We start from the raw sequence: 15,126 nt of genomic DNA, 5'->3' as shown, positions 1-15,126 counted from the left end.
CTTGCTTGTCAGTGGTCCCCTTCTCACAATACCTTCATATATTGGAAAGAAAAGAGAGAAAGGGGAAAAAATAATTTCTATAACCTTTCTATAAGGTCACAACCCTATTGGCTTAAAGCCTCATCCTTATGGATTCATAAACCCACTTAAAGACTCACACTATACTCTAATAGACAGCACTATCTTAGATCATGAATCAGCAAACTATTTGTTATAAAGGGTTAGATATCAACATTTGGCTTTGTAGGACTATAGTCTTTGTCACAACTATGTAATCCTGCCATTTGTATCATGAAAGCAGGCTTAGACAACAAATAACAAATGGAGGTGGCTGTGTTCCAAAATAACTTGATATACAAAATTTGGCAGGGTGGATTTGGCCTGTGGGCTTTGATTTGGTGCCCTTTTTATGCAATAATGTTGAGAATTGAAGCTAAGAATAATTTATGGTCCAGGAACAGAAAAAAAAAAAAAAAAAAAAAAGCCTTGTTCCCTGATGGCACTGGGGCTCCTATAGCAGCCTATGACCAATGATATTTATGTACAACAAAAATAAACTGTCTCTTTTAATGCCTCAGTAGTTCTAATATTTGTAGTTAAACCTAATTATATCTACATGCTAAGATTCCATTATATGATTTTATAAGTTTAAAGTGTATAAATCTTCAATCCATTCTCATTCAAAATTGGCCACTTACATTCTCATTGTCACTTTCATATAGCTAAATTAATATCTAACTTGTCTTATTATTTTTCTATATCAATAATCAATATCTAGTAGGTTTGCTTTATTGTTTAGTCACTGAGTCATGTCCAATTCTTTGAGACTCCATGGATTGTAATCTACCAAGTTCCTCTGCCCATGAGATTTTCTAGGCAAGATTACTGGAGGTGGGTCATAGAGGATCCTGCTGTGATCGATGTCAGAGAGTGTTTTGCCTATGTTCTCCTCTAGGAGTTTTATAGTTTCTGGTCTTACATTTAGATCTTTAATCCATTTTTAGTTTATTTTTGTGTATGGCATTAGAAAGTGTTCTAGTTTCATTCTTTCACAAGTGGTTGACCAGTTTTCCCAGCACCACTTGTTAGAGTGATTGTCTTTACTCCATTGTATATTCTTGCCTCCTTTGTTGAAGATAAGGTGCCCATCAATCAGTTCAGTTCAGTTAAGTTGCTCAGTCATGTCCGTCTCTTTGCGACCCCATGAATCACAGCACGCCAGGCCTCTCTGTCCATCACCATCTCCCAGAGTTCACTCAGACTCACGTCCATGGAGTCCGTGATGCCATCCAGCCATCTCATCCTCGGTCGTCCCCTTCTCCTCCTGCCCCCAATCCCTCCCAGCATCAGAGTCTTTTCCAATGAGTCAGCTCTTCGCATGAGGTGGCCAAAGTACTGGAGCTTCAGCTTTAGCATCATTCCTTCCAAAGAAATCCCAGGGTTGATCTCCTTCAGAATGGACTGGTTGGATCTCTTTGCAGCGAAAGGGACCCTCAAGAGTCTTCTCCAACACCACAGTTCAAAAGCATCAATTCTTTGGTGCATGGATTTATCTCTGGGCTTTATATTTTTTTCCATTTATCTATATTTCCGTCTTTGTGCATGACTGTGGCTTTGTAGTAGAGACTGAAGTCAGGCAGGTTGATTCCTCCCTTTCCATTCTTTTTTGTCAAGATTGCTTTGGCTATTCGAGGTTTTTTGCATTTCCATACAAATTGTGAAATTATTTGTTCTAGTTCTCTGAAAAATACCATTGGTAGCTTGATAGGGATTGCATTGAATCTATAGATTGCTTTGGGTAGTATTCTCATTTTCACTATATTGATTCTTCTGATCCATGAACATGGTATATTTTTCCATAAATCATAGCAGGATCCTCTATGACCCACCTCCCAGAATATTGGAAATAAAAGCAAAAATAAACAAATGGGACCTAATTAAAATTAAAAGCTTCTGCACAACAAAGGAAACTATAAGCAAGGTGAAAAGACAGCCTTCAGAATGGGAGAAAATAATAGCAAATGAAGCAACTGACAAACAACTAATCTCAAAAATATACAAACAACTCCTGCAGCTCAATTCCAGAAAAATAAATGACCCAATCAAAAAGTGGGCCAAAGAACTAAACAGACATTTGTCCAAAGAAGACACACAGATGGCTAACAAACACATGAAAAGATGCTCAACATCACTCATTATCAGAGAAATGCAAATCACAACCACAATGTGGTACCGTCTCATGCCAGTCAGAATGGCTGCTATCAAAAAGTCTACAAGCAATAAATGCTGGAGAGGGTGTGGAGAAAAGGGAACCCTCTTACAGTGTTGGTGGAATGCAAACTAGTATAGCCACTATGGAGAACAGTGTAGAGATTCCTTAGAAACTGAAAATAGAACTGTCATATGACCTCACAATCCCACTGCTGGGCATACACACTGAGAAATCCAGAACTGAAAGAGACACATGTACCCCAATGTTCATCGCAGCACTGTTTATAATAGCCAGGACATGGAAGCAATATAGATTGCTGTGGGTAGTATACGCATCAGCAGACAAACAGATAAGAAATCTGTGGTACATATATACAATGGAATATTACTCAGCCATTAAAAGGAATACATTTGAATCATTTCTAATGAGGTGGATGAAACTGGAGCCTATTATAAAGAGTGAAGTAAGCCAGAAAGGAAAACACCAATACAGTATACTAACACATATATATGGAATTTAGAAAGATGATAATAATAATCCTGCATGCGGAGCAGCAAAAGAGACACAGATGATAGATCAGTCTTTTGGACTCTGTGGGAGAGGGAGAGGGTGGGATGATTTGGAGAATGGCATTGAAACATATATATTATAATATGTGAAATGAATCCCCAGTCTAGGTTCGATGCATGATACAGGGTGCTCAGGCCAGAGGGATAAGATGGGGAGGGAGGTGGGAGGGGGGTTCAGGACGGGGAACACATGTACATCTATGGTGGGTTCATGTCAATGTATGGCAAAACCAATACAATATTATAAAGTAATTAGCCTCCAGTTAAAATAAATAAATTTTAAAAATAAAAAATAAAGTTCTCCTGCAATTTAAAAAAAAAAAAAAAAAAGGATATTGGAGTAGGTTGCCATTTCCAACTCCTGGGGATCTTCCCAATCCAGGCAACAAACCTGCCTCTCTTGTGTCTCCTGTATTGTCAGGTAGATTATTTACTGCTGAGTCACTTGATAAGACCCGGGTTTGCTTTGTACTAAACTCATCCGGTTATCCCCATGCACCAGCCCCAAGCATGCTGTATCCTGCGTCAGACATAGACTGGCGATTCAATTCTTACATGATAGTATACATGTTAGAATGCCAATCTCCCAAATCATCCCACCCTCTCCCTCTCCCTCTGAGTCCAAAAGTCCATTATACACATCTGTGTCTTTTTTGCTGTCTTGCATACAGGATCATCATTGCCATCTTTCTAAATTCCATATATATGTGTTAGTATATAACCCAGAGAGATGTTATGGGGAGGGAGGTGGGAGGGGGGTTCATGTTTGGGAACGCATGTAAGAATTAAAGATTTTAAAATTTAAAAAATAAAAAACTAAAAAAAAAAAAAAAAAAACTCATCCGGTCCCATCACTTCATGGCAAATAGAAGGGGAAAAAGTGGAAACAGTGACAGATTTTATTTTGGGGGGCTCCAGAATCACTATGGACACTGATTCAGCTATAAACTTAAAAGATGTTTTCTCCTTGGAAGGAATGCTATTCAAACCTAGACAGTATATTAAATAGCACAGACATCACTTTGCTTTCAAAGCTATGTTTTTCCCAGTAGTCACATACAGATGTGAGAACTGGACCATAACGAAGGCTGAGCACAGAAGAACTGATGCGTTTGAACTGGTGATGGACAAAACTCTTGAGAGTCCCAAGGACTGCACAAGCAAACCAATCAATCCTAAAGGAAATCAATCCGAATATTCATTGGAAGGACTGATGCTGAAGCTGAAGCTCCAATATTTTGGCCACCTGATGCAAAGAGCCAACTCATTGGAAAATACCCTGACACAGAGAAAGATTCACGGCAGTAGGAGAGGTGGTTGACAGAGGATGATATTGTTGGATACTATCACCAACTCAATGGATATGAATTGGAGCAAACTCTAGGAGATATTAAAGGACAGGGAAGCCTGGCGTGCTACAGTCCATGGGGTTGCAGAGAGTTGTGCATGACTGAGCAACTGAACAACAATAATAATATTTAATATATAGTAGTGGAATAAAGATCAATATAATGAGCAAAAATGTATGTATCAATAAGTATTACACTAAGAAATCAATCTTAGTGAACAAAGAAAAAGAAAGCTCAATTAGTAAAATAATACTACTAAACATCCAAGAAGATCATTATTTAAAACCCTATTAAAGTAATTTTCTTCACAGTTACAATCTTCATGAAAAACTACTCTCATTAACTATAATAGCTCAAAGTAATTCATCAGATAATTCACTGCTTCATAGGCTGATTATGATATGAAGCATCACAACTCATTCTCTTTTTTTAACCCTAGTTAACTGTACAAGTAGTATGGCTTTTTGTTAAATTTGCATTTCATGCCCCCTAACATTGCATGACTAGACAGTTCTGACCAACTTATCTAACATGGAATAAAGCCAAAGTCATCATTTTCTAAATAGTACAGCAGAAAATTAAGTAGTCCTTGAATGATGTATCATTTACAATAGTTGTGTGGCATTAATGCTAATAGTACTATTACAGAATACCAGAAAAACCGGAATGGAAAGATTTACCTCTGTTAAGAAACAAACAAATCTTCCTGATGCCCTATTTCAGTGTGTAAAATCCCAACAACTTGTAATGGGAACTAATATGTAGCCAAGACAATACCCTTGGGAATGATACTGACAAGAAGAGAGAGGCAAGTAAGTTAAATAGCAGCAAACACCACTCATCACACCACAATTTGCTCATTCTTCAATCTTCGTGACACCCCTGCAACTCTAAAAATTTTTATCCCACTATATTCTTTTTATATAGATTAAAAAAACAAGCATGTCAGAAAAGTTTATAAACACATCCAACATTGTCCATGAACTGGTACATAGATTTAATTTCAAGACTGATTGATATGAAAACTGATACCTTGACAATACAGTCCAAGACAGTAGATGAGTGATACGTCTTTCTATGAATTAAAATCCCATCTAGAAAAAAGAATTACTTTCAGCCACCAATGAGGAAAGAATGAATTGTCCAGTTGTCACTGCTTGTATGACAGTGCTGTCAGTGAATGTATATATGAAAACACACCCAGTGGATTTTCTAAGTTATTAGAAGTAAGCAAGAGCAGAGATAAATGTGACATCTATAGTACTCAACTCATTTTTTTCTTGTCATGGCATTTTTTTATTATATTTTGAAACACTGCTAGTGGAAAACTGGTTTGAATTGACTTCATAACCTCACAAATAAAATTGAGATTATATCTTCATTAATACTATACCTTTCATTAATACTCCAGGCTTTCACTTGGTTGGTTACCCCACAATATATATTTTTTTTCTAAAATACTCATCTTCACATATTTTGAAAAAAAAAAATCATAATGGAGCTTTCCAGTGCTCAACAAATCCAATAATTATAAATTGGAAATAATTCCATAATAATGCAACATAAACACAATTAAATACTGAGGAATATGTGTAGCCATGATCACCATCAGTTGAGATACTAAAAATGCCCACTGTGAACTTTTCTTTTAATTCTCTCTTTCTCTCACACACACACTCACTCATAGTAACCAGTTCAGGATGGGTTTTAGAAACAGTGGTAGTGTTTTTTGGTAACAAGAAAAAACATTGGCACTTCAGCTGCTGCTGCTGCTGCTAAGTCACTTCAGTCGTGTCCGACTCTGTGACCCCATAGACGGCAGCCCACCAGGCTTCCCCATCCCTGGGATTCTCCAGGCAAGAACACTGGAGTGGGTTGGGTTGCCATTTCCTTCTCCAATGCATGAAAGTGAAAAGTGAAAGTGAAGTTGCTCAGTCCTGTCCAACTCTTTGCAACCCCATGGACTGCAGCCTACCAGGCCCCTCTATCCATGGGATTTTCCATGCAAGAGTACTGGAGTGGGGTGCCATTGCCTTCTCTGGGCACTTAAGCTACAATGCTACAATAAATATTGGGGTGCATATATCTTTTGGAATTAAAAGTTTTTGTTTCCTTAAGATAAACATCTAGAAGTGAAATTGTTAGACTGTATGATAGATCTAGTTTTAATTTTTTGAGGCACTTCAATACTGTTTTCCATACTGGTTGTACCTGCTGACATTCACATCAGTACTACATAAGGTTTCCCTTTTCTCCATAATCTCACCAATAGAGAATCATTGTTCCTTGTCTCCTTGAAAACAGCTTTTCTGACTGGTTTTAGATGGTACCTCATTGTGGTTTTGATTTGTTCTGCTTATGGGATCTTAGTCACCTGACCTGGATTCAAACTTGGGCCATCATCAGTGAGAATGAGGAGTCCTAACCTTTGGACTGCCAGGGAATTCTCTATGCAAAAGCTTCTATTTTGACATAGCCTCATTTGTTTATCTCTGCTATATGCATATTAGTATTTCAGTACAACATTATTTACAATAGCCAAGATATGGGAGCAATCTAAGTGTCAATCAATAGATAAATGTATAAAGAAAAAGTTGTGTGTGTGTGTGTGTTTACAATAGAATATTACTTAGCCATAAAGATAAATTAAAGCTTGGAATTTATGACAATATGGATGGACCTAGAAGGCATTTTCTGTGTGAGATAAGGCAAAGAGAGATACCATATTATTTCACTTAAATGCAGAATATAAAAAACAAAAGAAATGAACAAATATAGAAAACAAAAATAGAACCATTGATTCAGAGAACAAACTAGTGGTTATCAGAAGGAAGAGGTTGAGGAAATGGGAAAAGTAAGTAAAGAGGATAAAGTATATAAACTTATGGCTATAAAATAAATAAGGGGATGTATTAATAACATACATCAGAGAAAATAGTCAGTGATATTGTAATTACTTTCTATAGGGATAGACGATAATGACATTGCAGTGATCAATTTGCAGTACAATAAAATATTGAATCAATTGTACAGCTAAAAGTAATACAATATTGTAAGTTAACTATTGGTTTCCCTGGTGGCTCAGACTATAAAGAATCTGCCTGCAATGCAGGAGACCTGGGTTTATCTTTGGATTGGGACGATCCCCTGTTGAATGGTTATCCACTCCAGTATCTTTGCCTGGAGAATTCCATAGACAGGAGCCTGGTGGGCTACAGTCCATGGGGTCGCAAAGAGTCAGACACAATTGAGTGACTAACACTTCAATTAAAAAAAAAATCTAATTCTGAATATACATCACTCCCAGGACATCTGTTTCCTTTACAACATTCTGGGTTCACTCTTATTTTCAGTGAGACATCAATCACTTCCAACCGCAATGCCCAGTTGTCTTTGTCCATAGCAAAAATGTTTGTTTTTAAATGATTTGATCTTAACAAGATAAGTATTTAGGATACTTTATTCATTTGGAGAGTCCCAGCTTCACTATAGAAAGTAACTGAATTTAAATGTACATGTAGGGATAACCTGCTGCCTTGTGGGACACATTGGCTTTAACAAAATGCCTGGTTTAAATTCATTTACTGGAAGAATGGTGGCACCTAACTTAACATGCTAAGAAAATAAAAGCCTCATCTCTCTTCTCTGTCAAAATATCCCATCTGGTACATATACACTTGAAAGCATGTGCATTCCTCCCCACCACACACACACACTACAGTATATCATTTTTTACCTTTTTTTTTTTTTTTTTTCCTTTTGAATGAGAGTAATGTTTTCTGGAAGAATGAAAGCAGTGAATCAAAACTGTTTAAATACTGTGCCTCCTTCAAGTTATTATGAAATATATTGAAATGATAATGGATTGAGGGCCAAATTCTAAGGAACTGAATGTTTAGGAAGAAGGTCTGAATATTCGTTGGAAAGAAAGAACTATTAGTATGTCAAAATATAATCAGAGTTGAGGGAAATCCTACTGGGTGTGGTATATCTAAGAAGGTTAATACAACAGTTAACAGAAGGCAGGGAGCCCTCCGGAAGACAACTCAAAGGTAAAATAATTCCAGATTTATGGGCTTTTAAAGATTCGCCAAGTGGGAACCCCTCTCAGAAGAGTTTGGCAGTTTCATTCTTTCCTACTGTGGGTTTTATGGTTTGCCTGTGAATGAAAACCATACTTTTCAGTTTCTGTTAAATTAGGGAAAGCAGAACAATCCGTAAAATCTACCAGCAAGAACAAAGCTTGATGGAGAGGCATCTCATGCCAATAATGACAAAGGTATATGAAAGCTGGAAGTTCTGGATGCTGTGAATATTGATTATTCATACAACCTGTTTGTCATGTTGGTGATTGGTACTCCCAGTGCAGGTACAATTTGAGGTGCCTTAAAAAGACACTTGGCTGAGTAGAAGCACAGGTACTGGTCTCACTCATAGAGAAGAAAAAAACAATAGGAAGAAAAAGTAAAAGAAAAAAAAGATAAATCAGATGAAAACAATAAATATTTTAGTTCCCTAGGGAACTGAGTGGGAACACATGGAGGAACCTGAGATTTCTTGGCTCTCTCTAAGCCCTGAATGATATTGCTATCCATCACTTCAACACTGGATGAGTGGACTTGTGAAACACACTACTTAAAAACAGTAAAAAAAAAAAAAAAAAAAAAAAAAAGTAAGGAATTGTGATGCTGCAAGAGTCCCAATTGGGACACAGTCAAATATATATATATATATTTTACATGAAAGACTTTTTTTTATCAATCAAAACTGTGCTTATTAAGCTAGGCTACGGAACTCATATAATTCATCTACAATATCAAAATAAACATTAACTTCTAAATAGAATTAACTCCTTTTTGTAAGCTAGGCATTACATTAAGTTATAAAAATTGTGTGGTCAATTATGAAAATTAAGATGTAGAAATTTTCTTCTGTGTTATCTCCAAGTCACATGTGTAGTTTAGGAATCTGAACTGGCTACTGAAGAGTACTTAGGTGAGTAACTGAGTAATTTAAAACATCTGTGGCTTTATTTCTCTCTGTTAAGAGAATATTTATTTCAGAGAATTACCAAGGGATAAAATGAAATAATAATAGCAAGCACATAGCACTCATAATGTACCAGGTACTGCTCATGTCTTACCTCATTAAATCCTCAGAAACTCTGTGAAGTGGGTTTCTACTATTATCCTCATGAACAGATTATAAAATTGAGGCAAAGAAAAGTAACTTCCTCAAGGCCCCACGGTGGTGGTAAAACCGGAATTTGGGAACCCAGGTAGTCTAGCTCCAAACTATGTATCTTCAGCTGTTATGTATGTTCTTGTATCAAGAAGGGCATGTAAGTTCTTAACACAAATGCCTCATGCAAAGTAAGTTCTCAAGTGATAGCCATTATGATTATTACAAATTAATACACTATAATTTATAGGTTGACAAGTACTTTGGCCACCTCATGTGAAGAGTTGACTCATTGGAAAATACCCTGATGCTGGGAGGCAATGGGGGCAGGAGGAGAAGGGGACGACAGAGGATGAGATGGCTGGATGGCATCACTGACTCGATGGGTGTGAGTCTGAGTGAACTCCAGGAGTTGGTGATGGACAGGGAGGCCTGGCATGCTGCAATTCATGGGGTCGCAAAGAGTCGGACACGACTGAGCGACTGAACTGAACTGAACTGAATGTTTTGAGAAGTAAAATTTCAGTATAACTTCTGGCTTCAGCTCTAATGTTTACATAAAAAGTATAGAAGTTATTACTATTCATTACTTCAAAGCAAAGGAGGAGAAAAAAGTCTTTGAAAACCCATGACTTTCCCTGCATAAATCAGATGATTGTGGTCACAGGGCAAACCACTGCCCTGAAATCTGGAGAAACAAGAAAATATAGAGTTACTGCTGAGGTTTGCTGATTGGAGGAGAAGTTCCTGGAGTCATAAACTGGTAGGAATATTTAAGTAGAAATTTTCTTAATGAATTACTGGAGGCTAGTGTTCACAAGATTGTTGAATGGCATCACCAACCAAATGAACATGAGTTCAAGCAAATTCTGGGAGAGAGTGAAGGACAAGGAAACCTGGGTCACTGTAGTTCATGAGGTCACAAAGAGTCAGACATGACTTAAGAACTCAACAACAACAACAACAACATGTTCATTGACTTCAGAGTGAGAAGCTCCTGGGGCTTATGAGAGACTCTCATTTTCTAGGCTTTTTAATCCAGAGACTTCACCAGATTTTCAACATGAACAGCCAAGAAACATTCCCTAATGACACTGGCAAGACAGGGCAAAAGTAACCATCAATATATGCCCAGAGTGCTCTCCATTACAAATGCTTACTCTACAGGGCTAAAGGTTTTACCAGAGCCTTTTCTTACCTGTTGGAAAGGCATTTCTCAAAATCTATGCCCCTCTAACTTTCCCATTTCACCTAAGGAAAAGGGAAATATGAAATCTTTATGAAGGCCAAAGCATAGGTGCATAGGCCTGCCCCTAAAACATTGAGATGCAAATCAGGATTATAAAATTTTCAAATTTTGTAATCTCCTTTCATCTTTCAAACCTCACCACCATTCCAACAGGGCTCCACCATAACAGCAGTTGCTTTCACTGCCCCCTCGAAAAACAAAAAATAATATTAAATACAAAAATAAAATAACTGCAAGACACAGACTCTATCAGAGGAGCAATTGATGGGGAAGTCCAAAGGCTACAAGGGAGACAAAAACAAGACTATCTAAGTTTGAAGCCTCTGGTACTTACAGCTATAGTAATCATTAAGCACAGTCCAATGCCCAGCCTTCCCTGGTGGCTCAGAGGTTAAAGCATCTGCCTCCAATGCAGAAGACCCGTGTTCGATCCCTGGGTAGGGAAGATCCCCTGGAGAAGGAAATGGTAACCCACTCCAGTATTCTTGCCTGGAGAATGCCATGGACAGAGGAGCCTGGTGGGCTACAGTCCACGTGCTCACAAAGAGTCGACACGACTGAGACACTTCACTTCACTCAATGCCCAGCCAGATTAAAACTTCACACTAAAAAACCTATTTTCCTCAGTTGCTATTACCCAGCTTTCAATAATAAATTGCAAGGCATGTCAAAGGCAAGAAAAACATAACAAAGCAAGAATAAATAATAAAATAACAAAGCAAGAATCATAATCAGATTCAAATAAGGCACAGCTTTTGAATTGTCAGATGAAGATTTTAACATAAGTATAATTAATATGCGAAGAATTCTAACGGAAAAAGTAAACAGTAATCAGGAGCAGATGGGCATTATAAGCAGAGATATGGAAAGAATAAAAACAAATGCTACAAAAAAAATCCAACAGAAGTGAAAAGTGCCTGTGATGTCCATAGTAGATTTAAAACAGCTTGAAATCAATTAGTGAGCTTGAAATATGTCAATGAAACTGAATTTTAAAATGCAAAGAGAAAAAGAAATAAAATGATAAATAATTGAATATGTAAGAACTGTAGGACAATTTCAAAAGTAAAACATACATTTTATAGAAATACTACAAGAAAGAGGGAAGGTTCAGATAAACTATTTCAAATAATGACAGAAAAAATTAAAATTAATATCAGACACAAAACTACAGGTCAAGCAAGCTCAGAGAACATCAAGCAAGACATATATATATACACCTATGCATATCATAACCAAATTGCAAACTGAAAGAGAAAAATCTTGAAAGAATGCAGAGAAAAAGAATTACGGTTTTAAAGGAACAAAGATGAGAATTATACTAGACTTCTCTTTAGAAAGGGCTTCCCTGATCACTTAGTTGGTGAAGAATCCGCCTGCAATGCAGGAAACCCCCGTTTGTTTCCTGAGTCAAGAAGATACCATGGAGAAGGGATAGGCTATCCACTCCGGTATTCTGGGACTTCCCTTGTGGCTCAGGTGGTAAAGAATCTGCCTGCAGTGGGGGAGACCTGGATTTGATCCCTAGGTTGGGAAGTTCCCCTTGAGAAGGGAAAGGCTCTGGTATTCTGGCCTAGAGAATTCCATGGACTGTATAGCCCATGGGATTGCAAAGAGTCAGACACAACTGAGCAACTTTCACTTTCACTTTTCATTTTCTCTTTAGAAACATGCAGGCAAGAAGAGACCAGAGTATGTACATAAAGTGTTGAAAGAAAGAAAATGTACAGTACAGTGGATATTGATTATCTAGATATTCATTATGTAGAGTTTTTGAGCAAATTAATCTTAACATGAACATATTTTAATAATATGAGCACTCATTATATTAGTCCCAGTTATAGAGAGAAGCAAAAGGCAAAGGAGATAGGGAAAGATATACCCAACTGAATGCAGATTTTGAAAGAATAACAAGCAGACCCAAGAAAGCCTTCTTAAGTGAGCAATGCAAAGAAACAGAGTAAAATAACAGAATGGGAATGACTAGAGATCTCTTCAAGAAAACTGCAGGTAACAAAGGAATATTTCATGCAAAGATGGGCAAAATAAAGGGCAGAAATGGCAAGGACCTAACCGAAGCAGAAGAGATTAAGAAGAGATGGCAAGAATATGCAGAGGAACTATACAAAAAAAAGGTCTTAATGACCCGGATAACCACAATGGTGTGGTCACTCCAGACATCCTGGAGTGTGAAGTCAAGTGGACCTTAGGAAGCATTACTGCAAACAAAGTTAGTGGAGGTAATGGAACTCCAGCTGAGCTACTTAAAATTCTAAAAGATGATGTTGTTAAAGTGCTGCGCTCAATATGCCAGCAAATTTGGAAAATTCAGCATTAGCCATGGGACTGGAAAAGGTAACTTTCCATTCCAATCACAAAGCAAGGCATTGCCAAAGAATGTTCAAACTACCGTACAGTTGTGCTGATTTGACATGCTAGCAAGGTAATGCTCAAAATCATTCAAGCTAGGCTTCAATAGTACATGAACTGAGAACTTCCAGATGTACAGGCTGGATTTAGAAAAGGCAGAGGGACCATAAATCAGATTGCCCGTATATTTTGGATCACAGAAAAATCAAGGGATTCCCAGAAAAACAACTACTTATGCTTCATTAACTATTTTAAAGCCTTTCACTGTGTGGATCACAACAAACTGTAGAAAATTCTGAAAGAGATGGAAATACGAGTCCATTTTACCTGCCTCCTCAGAAACCTATATGCAGGTCAAGAAGAAACAGGACATGGAACTAGACATGGAACAATGGGCTAGTTCAAAATTGGGAAAGGAGTATGTCAAATCTGTATGTTGTCACCCTGCTTATTGAACTTATATACAAGTATATCATGCAAAATGATGGACTGGATGAATCACAAGCTGGAATCAAGATTGCTGGGAGAAATAACAATAACCTTAGATATGCAGATGATAACACTCTAATGGAAGAAAGTGAAGAGGAACTAAAGAGCTTCTTGATGAGGGTGATAAAAGCTGGCTTAAAACTCAACATTTAAAAAATGAAGATCATGGCATCAGGTCCCATCATATCATGTATAAGCTCCCCAGTCTGATATTTTGTCATGGCAATCCAAGCACACAAATACATTCTTTCCCAAATCAGCCAGGCCTATTTTGCAATACTGTCTATCCCTGTCTGCGTGACCAGCCTAATTTTTCTATATATTAGATATCACAAAATAGAATGGAAAAGGAATTCAAATTGATTATCAAATGAAATGGCGAACTCTAACATCCAAAATTCCAGGAAGCTGATTAAAAAAAAAAAAAAAAAAAACCACTTAGCAAATTTCTGGAATTACATTTAAAAGAATGACCCCACAGAGTGTCTACAAAGAAAGTTGCCTGCCACATCAGTAAACAAAGGATGTGGCAACTATCAAGCCTTTGGCTACTGTAGTTACCTGAGACTTTGTAAGCTAAGAGGATTCAGATTGGGAAGAAACAAGATACTGGTCTTAGATACCTAAGGTGTGTATCAAAGGAAAGATTTCAATAAGCCCAGTCTCCTGCCTGTTCACATACACACATTAAATTCATTAACTTTGGGTATGTGCTTTTTCTTTAGTTAACAGTAGTCTTTTGGCTTTCAGACTACCTAGTTTTGTTGCAAACACTCCTATATATCCTGTCTCCTCCCCTACATCTTCAGAACAGCCCCCTGTGTTATCCCAGGATCTGGCTTCTTGGCTTAAGTCTCATTTTTGTCTGCCAAATAAAACAATTTGCAATTTTTCATTTGTGTATCTTTTTCAGTCAACAAGACCTGGACCTCTAAAAAATGATAATAATAATAGACATTGTCTCAAGATAATGTTTTCCTTTTTTTACGATAACCTCATGACAAGAAAATTCAAGAAAAATAGTATAGTACTTAATTTTACCAAATGATTTGTCTATTTTCATCAACCATTAATCTGAGGTTTATAGTTAAAATATATCTTGTGGTATTTTAATAAGATGCTATCCTCTGACATAAAAAAATAAGCTGGAAATATTTGATCAGTTCTTTGTTGATGATATAAAAGAAGAATCTTACTAATATTTTTTAGAACCTTGCTTCTAAAGAGCATAAGATTTTCTGAATTTGAAAAATAAAAATAATTCATGGTATTCTTTCTTATTGCATTATATTTCAATATGTTTTGTGGGGGTAGTATCAAAATATATATAGCTCACATACCCTTTAATTTTGCATTGAAAGTGAAAGTGAAGTCGCTCAGTCGTGTCCAACTCTGTGCCCCCAAGGACTGTAAGCCTACCATGCTCCTCCGTCCATGGGATTTTCCAGGCAAGAGTACTGGAATGGGTTGCCTTTTCCTGCTCTTCCATCTTCCCGACCCAGGGATTGAACCCGGGTCTCCTGTATTGTGGGCAGACACTTTACCATCTGAGCCACCAGGGAAATCAGTTTATGCATTAAGTAAACACTAAACAGTGTCAGACTTTATTTCAGACTATGTGAACCAGTGCTAGAGTCTTACCTTTGAAAGAGTCCACATGGGCAACTGGCTCTGAAGTTTAGGTTCATCAGGTATGTGTTAAATATA

At 37.2% G+C, this 15,126-nt stretch overlaps 1 non-coding gene across 1 annotated transcript; it reads left to right on the top strand.

The window, feature by feature from the left end:
• Window positions 10,934–11,005, top strand: TRNAW-CCA. The gene has a single exon. It is a non-coding gene; the product is annotated as a tRNA-Trp (tRNA).

This window comes from Capra hircus, chromosome 8, assembly GCF_001704415.2.
Source record: "Capra hircus breed San Clemente chromosome 8, ASM170441v1, whole genome shotgun sequence".
Lineage (NCBI taxonomy): Eukaryota > Metazoa > Chordata > Mammalia > Artiodactyla > Bovidae > Capra > Capra hircus.
This window is presented reverse-complemented; position numbering and strand designations above follow the sequence as displayed.